This window comes from Anomaloglossus baeobatrachus, chromosome 3 (assembly GCF_048569485.1).
Source record: "Anomaloglossus baeobatrachus isolate aAnoBae1 chromosome 3, aAnoBae1.hap1, whole genome shotgun sequence".
Lineage (NCBI taxonomy): Eukaryota > Metazoa > Chordata > Amphibia > Anura > Aromobatidae > Anomaloglossus > Anomaloglossus baeobatrachus.
In genome coordinates, this window is record NC_134355.1 from 119,572,431 (window position 1) to 119,583,257 (window position 10,827).

At 39.5% G+C, this 10,827-nt stretch overlaps 6 non-coding genes across 6 annotated transcripts; all 6 read left to right on the plus strand.

Moving 5' to 3' along the window:
* Window positions 1–5,356: 5,356 nt before the first annotated feature.
* On the plus strand, window positions 5,357–5,439 carry TRNAL-UAA (transfer RNA leucine (anticodon UAA)). Its single transcript has one exon. It is a non-coding gene; the product is annotated as a tRNA-Leu (tRNA).
* Window positions 5,440–6,251: 812 nt separating this feature from the next.
* Window positions 6,252–6,336, plus strand: TRNAL-UAA (transfer RNA leucine (anticodon UAA)). The gene has a single exon. It is a non-coding gene; the product is annotated as a tRNA-Leu (tRNA).
* An 811-nt stretch (window positions 6,337–7,147) lies between these two features.
* TRNAL-UAA (transfer RNA leucine (anticodon UAA)) lies at window positions 7,148–7,232 on the plus strand. Its single transcript has one exon. It is a non-coding gene; the product is annotated as a tRNA-Leu (tRNA).
* An 810-nt stretch (window positions 7,233–8,042) lies between these two features.
* Window positions 8,043–8,127, plus strand: TRNAL-UAA (transfer RNA leucine (anticodon UAA)). Its single transcript has one exon. It is a non-coding gene; the product is annotated as a tRNA-Leu (tRNA).
* Window positions 8,128–8,938: 811 nt separating this feature from the next.
* TRNAL-UAA (transfer RNA leucine (anticodon UAA)) lies at window positions 8,939–9,023 on the plus strand. The gene has a single exon. It is a non-coding gene; the product is annotated as a tRNA-Leu (tRNA).
* An 812-nt stretch (window positions 9,024–9,835) lies between these two features.
* TRNAL-UAA (transfer RNA leucine (anticodon UAA)) lies at window positions 9,836–9,918 on the plus strand. Its single transcript has one exon. It is a non-coding gene; the product is annotated as a tRNA-Leu (tRNA).
* The last annotated feature ends 909 nt before the right edge of the window (window positions 9,919–10,827 follow it).

Below are 10,827 nucleotides of genomic sequence, written 5' to 3' on the forward strand. Positions count from 1 at the left end.
TCTAGTATGACGTATGAGGATCACTAGAGGAAGTTTCCAATTTCAACCAAACAAAAGACATCTAAAAAAACCAAATGTGGAATGTTTTGGGAAAAAGATGTAGTTGATTTATTGAAGTAAACAATCATACTGTAGCTCCAAAAGAAGTTTTAACCCCTTTACGACCGCCGATACGCCTTTTAACGGCGGTAAATAAGGGTACTTTTTCCGATCCGCCGCTTTTTAACGGCGGTCGGAAAAAAGGGTCTAGCGCCCCCCAGAGTCAGAAAATTTCCGGGGTCTCAGCTGCCGGGGGTAGCTGAGACCCTGGAGATCATGATTCGGGCCGGTTTTTCCGGTCCCCGCTCACCTGATGACCGGTATACACCGTATACCGATCATCAAGTTATAGTAAATGACCGCGCCGGTAAAAAATCATTTATCTCCCATCTGGCATGATCAAACATGCCAGATGGGAGATAAATCTTTTTCCCAGTTCCCTCCGGTCCCCTCGGTGTCCCCAAAGTGCCCCCCCCGACCCCCAACCCCCTCCCGAAAATCCAAGATGGCCGCGCGCACCGGCGAGCACAGCAGCGCGCCGGCCGCATTTACAGTGTTCCTATGGTTTCTGTCGTATGTGCCATAACACATGCGACAGAAACCTGCTCCCCAGGCCCTGCCGGGTCCCCCCCTACCCCACCCTGGTGTTCCCCGGTGTCCCCCGGTGTCATACATACCTGTCGCAGCTCTGATCCCCCGCGGCCCCCTCCTCCGGCTCCTTCTCTGCAGACGCCGGTCACATGTGCCGAGCAGATGACAGCTTCCTGTGTTCAGGACGCTGGCTGCTCAGCACTGTGCAGCTGTGACCCAGGGAGGGTGGGTGCAGATTCTTTGCACCCACTCTCCTCAAATGGAGGGTCTGCCCTCCTAGAAAATGGGGGATACGTTCCCTGAACGTGTCCCCCATATTCTAGAAGGTCCAGAGGCACGTGGGACATCCAAATGGATTATTGTGGATTTTTTTTTTCTTTTCAATAAATTGGTCAATCAGGGAATGTTTGGGGGAGTGTTTTTTCAAATAAATTTTTTTTTGTTGTCAATTTTTTTTTTATTACTGTCAATTAGTTATGTCGGGTATCTGATAGACGCCGTGACATAACTAATTGCTGGGCTTGATGCCAGGTGACATTACACACCTGGTATCAACCCCATTCATTACCCCGTTAGCCAACGCACCAGGGCGCGGGATGAGCTGGGGCGAAGCGCCAGAATTGGCGCATCTAATGGATGCGCCACTTCTGGGGCGGCTGCGGCCTGCTATTTTTAGGCTGGGAAGAGTCCAATAACCGTGGCTCTTCCCATCCTGAGAATACCAGACCCCAGCTGTCAGCTTCACCTTGGCTGGTGATCTAATTTGGGGGGACCCCACGTTTGTTTTTTTTTTTTTAATTATTTATTTATAAATAATTAAAAAAACAAAACAGCTTGGGGAGCCCTCCAAATTGATCACCAGACAAGATGAAGCTGTCAGCTGTGGTTTGCAGGCTACAGCTGTCTGCTTTACCCTAGCTGGCTATCAAAAATAGGGGGGACTCCACGTCATTTATTTTAATTCTTTTTTTTTTTTTGGGCTAAATACAAGGCTAGGCATCCTTTAGTGTCACATGAAAGGCACTAAAGGGCGCCAGCTTAGAATATGCAGGGGGGTGGGACGTTATGTATGTTTGACATCTATCCATTCATCCATTGTAGCATTTTACGCTGTGTGCCCACAATCAGGGTTTGCAACGTTTTGGGCGCAGAGTGTTTTCCCTGCGTCCATAACGCTGCGTTGTGCAGTAGAAGCACAGTGGCAGGATTTTTAGAAATCCCGTGCCCACTGTGTTTCTTTTCTCCGCAGCATAAATCGACCTGTGGCGCAGCTTCCTGAGCCTCAGGATGTCAATTTATGCTGCGGAGATGAGTGTTCTTTGCAGGTAGAATAGAACTAAAGTCCACAGCAGCCTGAACCCAAATCGTGGGCATGGGCAGCTGCGTTCTCCCGTGGACAACACTCACATTTCTGCAGGAGGCTGACACTGGGTACTAGACGCCGTGTCGCTGGATCATGGCCACATAGCCTAAAGGCTACTTTACACGCTGCGATATCGGTCCCGATATCGCTAGCATGGGTACCCGCCCCCATCTGTTGTGCGACACGGGCAATCGCTGCCCGTGCCGCACAACATCGCGCAGATGCGTCACACATACTTACCTGCCCGGCGACGTCGCTGTGACCGGCAAACCGCCTCCTTTCTAAGGGGGCGGTCCGTGTGGCGTCACAGTGACGTCACTGAGCGGCCGCCCAATAGAAGCGGAGGGGCGGAGATGAGTGGCCGGAACATCCCGCCCACCTCCTTCCTTCCTCATAGCGGCCGGGAGGCAGGTAAGGGGAGCTTCCTCGTTCCTGCGGCGTCACACATAGCGATGTGTGCTGCCGCAGGAGCGACGAACTACATCGTTACTGCTGCAGTAACGATAATCGAGAATGGACCCCCATGTCACCGATGAGCGATTTTGCACGTTTTTGCAACGATGCAAAATCGCTCATCGGTGTCACACGCAGCAACATCGCTAATGCGGCCGGATGTGCGTCACCAATTCCGTGACCCTAACGACTCCGCATTAGCGATGTCGCAGCGTGTAAAGCCCCCTTAACAGTGAGAAATTTTTTGCTACAGCAACAGTTTTGTGAAGTACCTGTGGATTCAAAATGTTTACTATACTCCTGAATAAAATCCTTGAGGGGTCCAGTTTCCAAAATGAGGTCACTTGTGGGGGGTTTCTGATGTATAGGTGCCCAAGGGGCCCTGCTAATGTGACATGGTGCGCGCAATTTACTTCAACTTTTCCAAAATTCAAATGGTGCTCCTTCCATTCCAAGCCCTCCCATTTATCCAAACAAAGGTTTTTGGCCACATGTGTGGTATCCCTGCGCTCACAAGAAATTAGATAACAACCTGTGGGGCACACGTTTTGTTGTTGCCTCTTGAAAAAGTGAAAAATGTGTCGCTAAATCAACATTTTTGTGAAAAAAATGAAAATTTCAATATGGCAACCTAAGCTTATCAAATTCTGTGAAGTATTCGTGGATTCAAAATGCTCAATATACACCTAGATTAAAGCCTTGAGGGGTCTTATTTCCAGAATGGGGTCACTTGTGGGGGACCTCCACTGCTTAGGCACCTCAGGGGTTCTCCTAATGCAACATGGCGTCCGCTATTGATTCCAGCCAATTTTGCAGTCAAATTGCACTCCTTCTCTTCTGAGCCCTGTAGTGTGCCCAAACAGTTGATTTGCACCACATATAAGATATCAACAAACTCAGGAGAAATTGCGCAATAAATTTCATGGTGATTTTTTTCCTGTTACCCTTGTGAAAAAAAAAGCTACCTGGTTGAAGTAACAATTTTGTGGTAAAATTTTATTTTTTTATTTTCATGGCTCAACGTTATAAACTTCTGTAAAGCACCTGGAGGTTCAGGGTACTCACCAAACATCAAGATAAATTCCTTGAGGGGCCTAGTTTCCAATATGGGGTCACTTGTGGTGTTTTTTTGCTGTTTACGTACCTTAGGGGTCCTCCAAATGCGACATGGTGCCCGCAATCTTTTTCAGCCAAATTTCCTTTCCAAAATTCAAATATTGCTCCTTCCGTTCCAAGCCCTCCCATTTCTCCAAACAAAGGTTTCAGACCACAAGTGAGGTATCACCGCGCTCATAAAAAAGTGGGTAACAAACATTGGGGTCACATTTTTGGAATTACCTCTTGAAAAAGTGAAAAAATTGATGCTAAAGCAACATTTTTGAGAAAAAAATGAAAATTTTCAATGTGACAACGTAACGTTATCAAAATCTGTGAAGTACCTGTGGATCCAAAATTCTCACTATACCCCTAGATAGAAGCCTTAAGGGGTCTAGTTTCCAAAATGGTGTCACTTGTAAGGGGTTTCTGCTGTTTAGGTACCTTGGTGGACATGTAAATGCAACATGGTGCCCGCAATCTATTTCAGCCAAATTTGCTTTCCAAAATTCAAATATTGCTCCTTCTGTTCCGAGCCCTCCCATTTGTCCAAACAAAGGTTTCTGACCACATGTGGGGTATTGGCGCGTTCATAAGAAAGTGGGTAACAAGTTTTGGGGTTCATTTTGTTGTGTTATTTCTTCTAAAAGTGAATAAATTTGGGGTAGAGCAACATTTTAGGTAAAATTTTATTTTTTGCTTTTTTTCATTCCACTTTGCTTTAGTTCCTGTGAAGCACCTGAAGGGTTAATAAACTTCTTGGATGTGGTTTTGAGTACTTTGAGGCGTGCTGTTTTGAGAATGGTGTCACTTTTAGGTATTTTCTGTCACTTAGGCCTCTCAAAGTCACTTCAAATGTGATGTGGTCCCTAAAAAAATGGTTTTGTGAATTTTGTTGAAAAAATGGGAAATTGCTGATGAACTTTGACCCCTTCTAACTTCCTAACCCCAAAACATTTTGTTTCAGAAATTGCGCTAATGTAAAGTAGACATGTGGGAAATGTTATTTATTAACTGTTTTGTGTGACATAACTCTCTGGGTTAAGGGCATAAAAATTAAAAGTTTGAAAATTGCAAAATTTTCAAAATTTTCATCAAATTTCCGATTTTTTCACAAATAAAAGCAAAAAATATCGTTCTAAATTTATAACTATCATGAAGTACAATATGTCACGAAAAAACAATGTCAGAATCACCGGGATCCGTTGAAGCGTTCCAGAGTTATGACCTCATAAAGTGACACTGGTCAGAATTGCAAAAAATGGCCTGGTCATTAAGTACAAAACTGGCTTCGTCCTTAAGGGGTTAAAGCACATGATGTCAAAGTAATATAAGTGAATCAGAAGTATGATAAAAGAAATTTGTATAAAATATGGTCTTCTAGAAAGGTTAGATCAAAAAAGGAAAAGGACAGGGTGCATAGGTAGTGATGAAATGTTAAATCTGCTTAGGAAAACACGGGGTATAGTGAAGTGACGAACTTGTCCATGACATTATGTGGAAAGATTAATTTGTTTTAGGAAACTCGATTTTTTTAACTTAGCGTTGTTGATAAATCCAGGTAACATTTTATTCCAATGATCAGTTTTGGTCATCTTTCTAAACATAGAGCAAAAATGAAAGCCAATATACAGAGGAAAGTTAAAGTTGGAGTATGAAATTTCCAATGAAGAGTATGGTCTACATTGGTGGCCGGTCTACAGCTCTTGATAAGTCACCTTATAAAATAAAGCTGTCTGTTAGTGCAAATTTAATGATTGCACTGTTTTTATCAATCATCAGATCCAGGTACAATCGAAAGGCTGACACACAACCACCAGGATGGCCGAGTGGTTAAGGCGTTGGACTTAAGATCCAATGGATATGTATCCGCGTGGGTTCGAACCCCACTCCTGGTATGAGTTTTACTCTTGAAAATCTTCAAGGCTTCTCAAAATCTACATAGGTCTAAACAACAGGAAAGATATTGTTGCTCGGTAGCACAGTTGTATACCTGTAATATCCATGAATATTGCAATTAATTCAGTGGATGTTTTATAATAAACTGAAGCTCTAGTACGACGTATGATGATCACTAAAGGAAGTTTCCAATTTTAACCAAAGAAAAGACATCTAAAAAAAACAAATGTGGAATGTTTTGGGAAAAAGATGTAGTTGATTTATGGAGGTAAACAATCCTACTGTAGCTCCAAAAAAAGTTTTAAAGCACATGATGTCAAAATAATATAAGTGAATCAGAAGTATGATAAAAGAGATTTGTATAAAATATGGTCTTCTAGAAAGGTTAGATCAAAAAAGGAAAAGGACAGGGTGCATAGGTAGTGATGAAATGTTAAATCTGCTTAGGAAAACACGGGGTATAGTGAAGTGACGAACTTGTCCATGACATTATGTGGAAAGATAAATTTGTATTAGGAAACTCGATTTTTTTAACTTAGCGTTGTTGATAAATCCAGGTAACATTTTATTCCAATGATCAGTTTTGGTCATCTTTCTAAACATAGAGAAAAAATGAAAGCCAATATACAGAGGAAAGTTAAAGTTGGAGTATGAAATTTCCAGTGAAGAGTATGGTCTACATTGGTGGCCGGTCTACAGCTCTTGATAAGTCACCTTATAAAATAAAGCTATCTGTTAGTGCAAATTTCATGATTGCACTGTTTTTATCAATCATCAGCTCCAGTTACAATCAAATGCCTGACACACAACCACCAGGATGGCTGAGTGGTTAAGGCGTTGGACTTAAGATCCAATGGATATGTATCCGCGTGGGTTCGAACCCAATTCTCCTGGTATGAGTTTTACTCTTGAAAATCTTCAAGGCTTCTCAAAATCTACATAGGTCTAAACAACAGGAAAGATATTGTTGCTCGGTAGTACAGTTGTATACCTGTAATATCTATGAATTTTGCAATTAATTGAGAGGAGGTTTTATAATAAAGTGAAGCTCTAGTACGATGTGTGATGATCACTGGAGGAAGTTTCAAGTTTCAACCAAAGAAAAGACATCTAAAAAAAACAAATGTGGAATGTTTTGGGAAAATATGTTGCTGATTTATTGAGGTAAATAATCATACTGTAGCTCCAAAAGAAGTTTTAAAGCACATGATGTCAAAATAATATGAGCGAATCAGAAATATGATAAAAGAAATTTGTATAAAATATGGTCTTCTAGAAAGGTTAGATCAAAAAAGGAAAAGGACAGGGTGCATAGGTAGTGATGAAATGTTAAATCTGCTTAGGAAAACATGGGGTATAGTGAAGTGACGAACTTGTCCATGACATTATGTGGAAAGATTAATTTGTTTTAGGAAACTTGATTTTTTTAACTTAGCGTTGTTGATAAATCCAGGTAACATTTTATTCCAATGATCAGTTTTGGTCATCTTTCTAAACATAGAGCAAAAATGAAAGCCAATATACAGAGGAAAGTTAAAGTTGGAGTATGAAATTTCCAGTGAAGAGTATGGTCTACATTGGTGGCCGGTCTACAGCTCTTGATAAGTCACCTTATAAAATAAAGCTATCTGTTAGTGCAAATTTAATGATTGCACTGTTCTTATCAATCATCAGCTCCAGTTACAATCAAATGCCTGACACACAACCACCAGGATGGCTGAGTGGTTAAGGCGTTGGACTTAAGATCCAATGGATATGTATCCGCGTGGGTTCGAACCCAATTCTCCTGGTATGAGTTTTACTCTTGAAAATCTTCAAGGCTTCTCAAAATCTACATAGGTCTAAACAACAGGAAAGATATTGTTGCTCGGTAGCACAGTTGTATACCTGTAATATCTATGAATTTTGCAATTAATTGAGAGGAGGTTTTATAATAAAGTGAAGCTCTAGTACGATGTGTGATGATCACTGGAGGAAGTTTCAAGTTTCAACCAAAGAAAAGACATCTAAAAAAAACAAATGTGGAATGTTTTGGGAAAATATGTTGCTGATTTATTGAGGTAAATAATCATACTGTAGCTCCAAAAGAAGTTTTAAAGCACATGATGTCAAAATAATATGAGCGAATCAGAAATATGATAAATGAAATTTGTATAAAATATGGTCTTCTAGAAAGGTTAGATCAAAAAAGGAAAAGGACAGGGTGCATAGGTAGTGATGAAATGTTAAATCTGCTTAGGAAAACATGGGGTATAGTGAAGTGACGAACTTGTCCATGACATTATGTGGAAAGATTAATTTGTTTTAGGAAACTTGATTTTTTTAACTTAGCGTTGTTGATAAATCCGGTAACATTTTATTCCAATGATCAGTTTTGGTCATCTTTCTAAACATAGAGCAAAAATGAAAGCCAATATACAGAGGAAAGTTAAAGTTGGAGTATGAAATTTCCAGTGAAGAGTATGGTCTACATTGGTGGCCGGTCTACAGCTCTTGATAAGTCACCTTATAAAATAAAGCTATCTGTTAGTGCCAATTTAATGATTGCACTGTTCTTATCAATCATCAGCTCCAGTTACAATCAAATGCCTGACACACAACCACCAGGATGGCTGAGTGGTTAAGGCGTTGGACTTAAGATCCAATGGATATGTATCCGCGTGGGTTCGAACCCAATTCTCCTGGTATGAGTTTTACTCTTGAAAATCTTCAAGGCTTCTCAAAATCTACATAGGTCTAAACAACAGGAAAGATATTGTTGCTCGGTAGTACAGTTGTATACCTGTAATATCTATGAATTTTGCAATTAATTGAGAGGAGGTTTTATAATAAAGTGAAGCTCTAGTACGATGTGTGATGATCACTGGAGGAAGTTTCAAGTTTCAACCAAAGAAAAGACATCTAAAAAAAACAAATGTGGAATGTTTTGGGAAAATATGTTGCTGATTTATTGAGGTAAATAATCATACTGTAGCTCCAAAAGAAGTTTTAAAGCACATGATGTCAAAATAATATGAGCGAATCAGAAATATGATAAAAGAAATTTGTATAAAATATGGTCTTCTAGAAAGGTTAGATCAAAAAAGGAAAAGGACAGGGTGCATAGGTAGTGATGAAATGTTAAATCTGCTTAGGAAAACATGGGGTATAGTGAAGTGACGAACTTGTCCATGACATTATGTGGAAAGATTAATTTGTTTTAGGAAACTTGATTTTTTTAACTTAGCGTTGTTGATAAATCCAGGTAACATTTTATTCCAATGATCAGTTTTGGTCATCTTTCTAAACATAGAGCAAAAATGAAAGCCAATATACAGAGGAAAGTTAAAGTTGGAGTATGAAATTTCCAGTGAAGAGTATGGTCTACATTGGTAGCCGGTCTACAGCTCTTGATAAGTCACCTTATAAAATAAAGCTATCTGTTAGTGCAAATTTAATGATTGCACTGTTCTTATCAATCATCAGCTCCAGTTACAATCAAATGCCTGACACACAACCACCAGGATGGCTGAGTGGTTAAGGCGTTGGACTTAAGATCCAATGGATATGTATCCGCGTGGGTTTGAACCCAATTCTCCTGGTATGAGTTTTACTCTTGAAAATCTTCAAGGCTTCTCAAAATCTACATAGGTCTAAACAACAGGAAAGATATTGTTGCTCGGTAGTACAGTTGTATACCTGTAATATCTATGAATTTTGCAATTAATTGAGAGGAGGTTTTATAATAAAGTGAAGCTCTAGTACGATGTGTGATGATCACTGGAGGAAGTTTCAAGTTTCAACCAAAGAAAAGACATCTAAAAAAAACAAATGTGGAATGTTTTGGGAAAATATGTTGCTGATTTATTGAGGTAAATAATCATACTGTAGCTCCAAAAGAAGTTTTGAAGCATGTTATGTCAAAATAATATGAGTGAATCAGAAGTATGATAAAAGAAATTTGTATAAAATATGGTCTTCTAGAAAGGTTAGATCAAAAAAGGAGAAGGACAGGGTGCATAAGTAGTGATGAAATGTTAAATCTGCTTAGGAAAACATGGGGTATAGTGAAGTGATCAACTTGTCATTGACATTATGTGAAAAGATTAATTTGTATTAGGAAACTCGATTTTTTTAACTTAGCGTTGTTGATAAATCCAGGTAACATTTTATTCCAATGATCAGTTTTGGTCATCTTTCTAAACATAGAGCAAAAATGAAAGCCAATATACAGAGGAAAGTTAAAGTTGGAGTATGAAATTTCTAGTGAAGCGTATGGTCTACATTGGTGGCCGGTCTACAGCTCTTGATAAGTCACTTCATAAAATAAAGCTATCTGTTAAGTGCAAATTTAATCATTGCACTGTTCTTATCAATCATCAGCTCCAGTTACAATCGAAAGGCTGGCACGTAACCACCAGGATGGCTGAGTGGTTAAGGCGTTGGACTTAAGATCCAATGGATATGTATACTCGTGGGATCGAACCCCACACCTGGTATGAGTTTTACTCTTGAAAATATTCAAGGCTTCTCAAAATCTACATAGGTCTGAAGAACAGGGAAGATATTGTTGCTCGGTATCACAGTTGTATACCTGTAATATCTATGAATATTGCAATTAATTGAGAGGAGGTTTTATAATAAACTGAAGCTCTAGTACGATGTATGATGATCACTAGAGGAAGTTTCAAGTTTCAACCAAAGAAAAGACATTTAAAAAAAACAAATGTGGAATGTTTTGGGAAAAAAATGTAGTTGAATTTTTGAGGTAAACAATCATACTGTAGCTCCAAAAGATGTTTTGAAGCACGTTATGTCAAAATAATATGAGTGAATCAGAAGTATGATAAAAGAAATTTGTATAAAATATGGTCTTCTAGAAAGGTTAGATCAAAAAAGGAAAAGGAAAGGGTGCATAGGTAGTGATGAAATGTTAAATCTGCTTAGGAAAACACGGGGTATAGTGAAGTGACGAACTTGTCATTGACATTATGTGGAAAGATTAATTTGTTTTAGGAAACTCGATTTTTTTAACTTAGCGTTGTTGATAAATCCAGGTAACATTTTATTCCAATGATCAGTTTTGGTCATCTTTCTAAACATAGAGCAAAAATGAAAGCCAATATACAGAGGAAAGTTAAAGTTGGAGTATGAAATTTCCAGTGAAGAGTATGGTCTACATTGGTGGCCGGTCTACAGCTCTTGATAAGTCACCTTATAAAATGAAGCTATCTGTTAGTGCAAATTTAATAATTGCACTATTTTTGTCAATCATCAGCTCCAGTTACAATCTAAAAGCTGACAAACAACCACTAGGGTGGCCGAGTGGTTAAGGCGTTGGACTTAAGATATTTATTTGTGTGGGTTCGAACCCCACTCCTGGTATCAGTTTTACTCTTGAAAATATT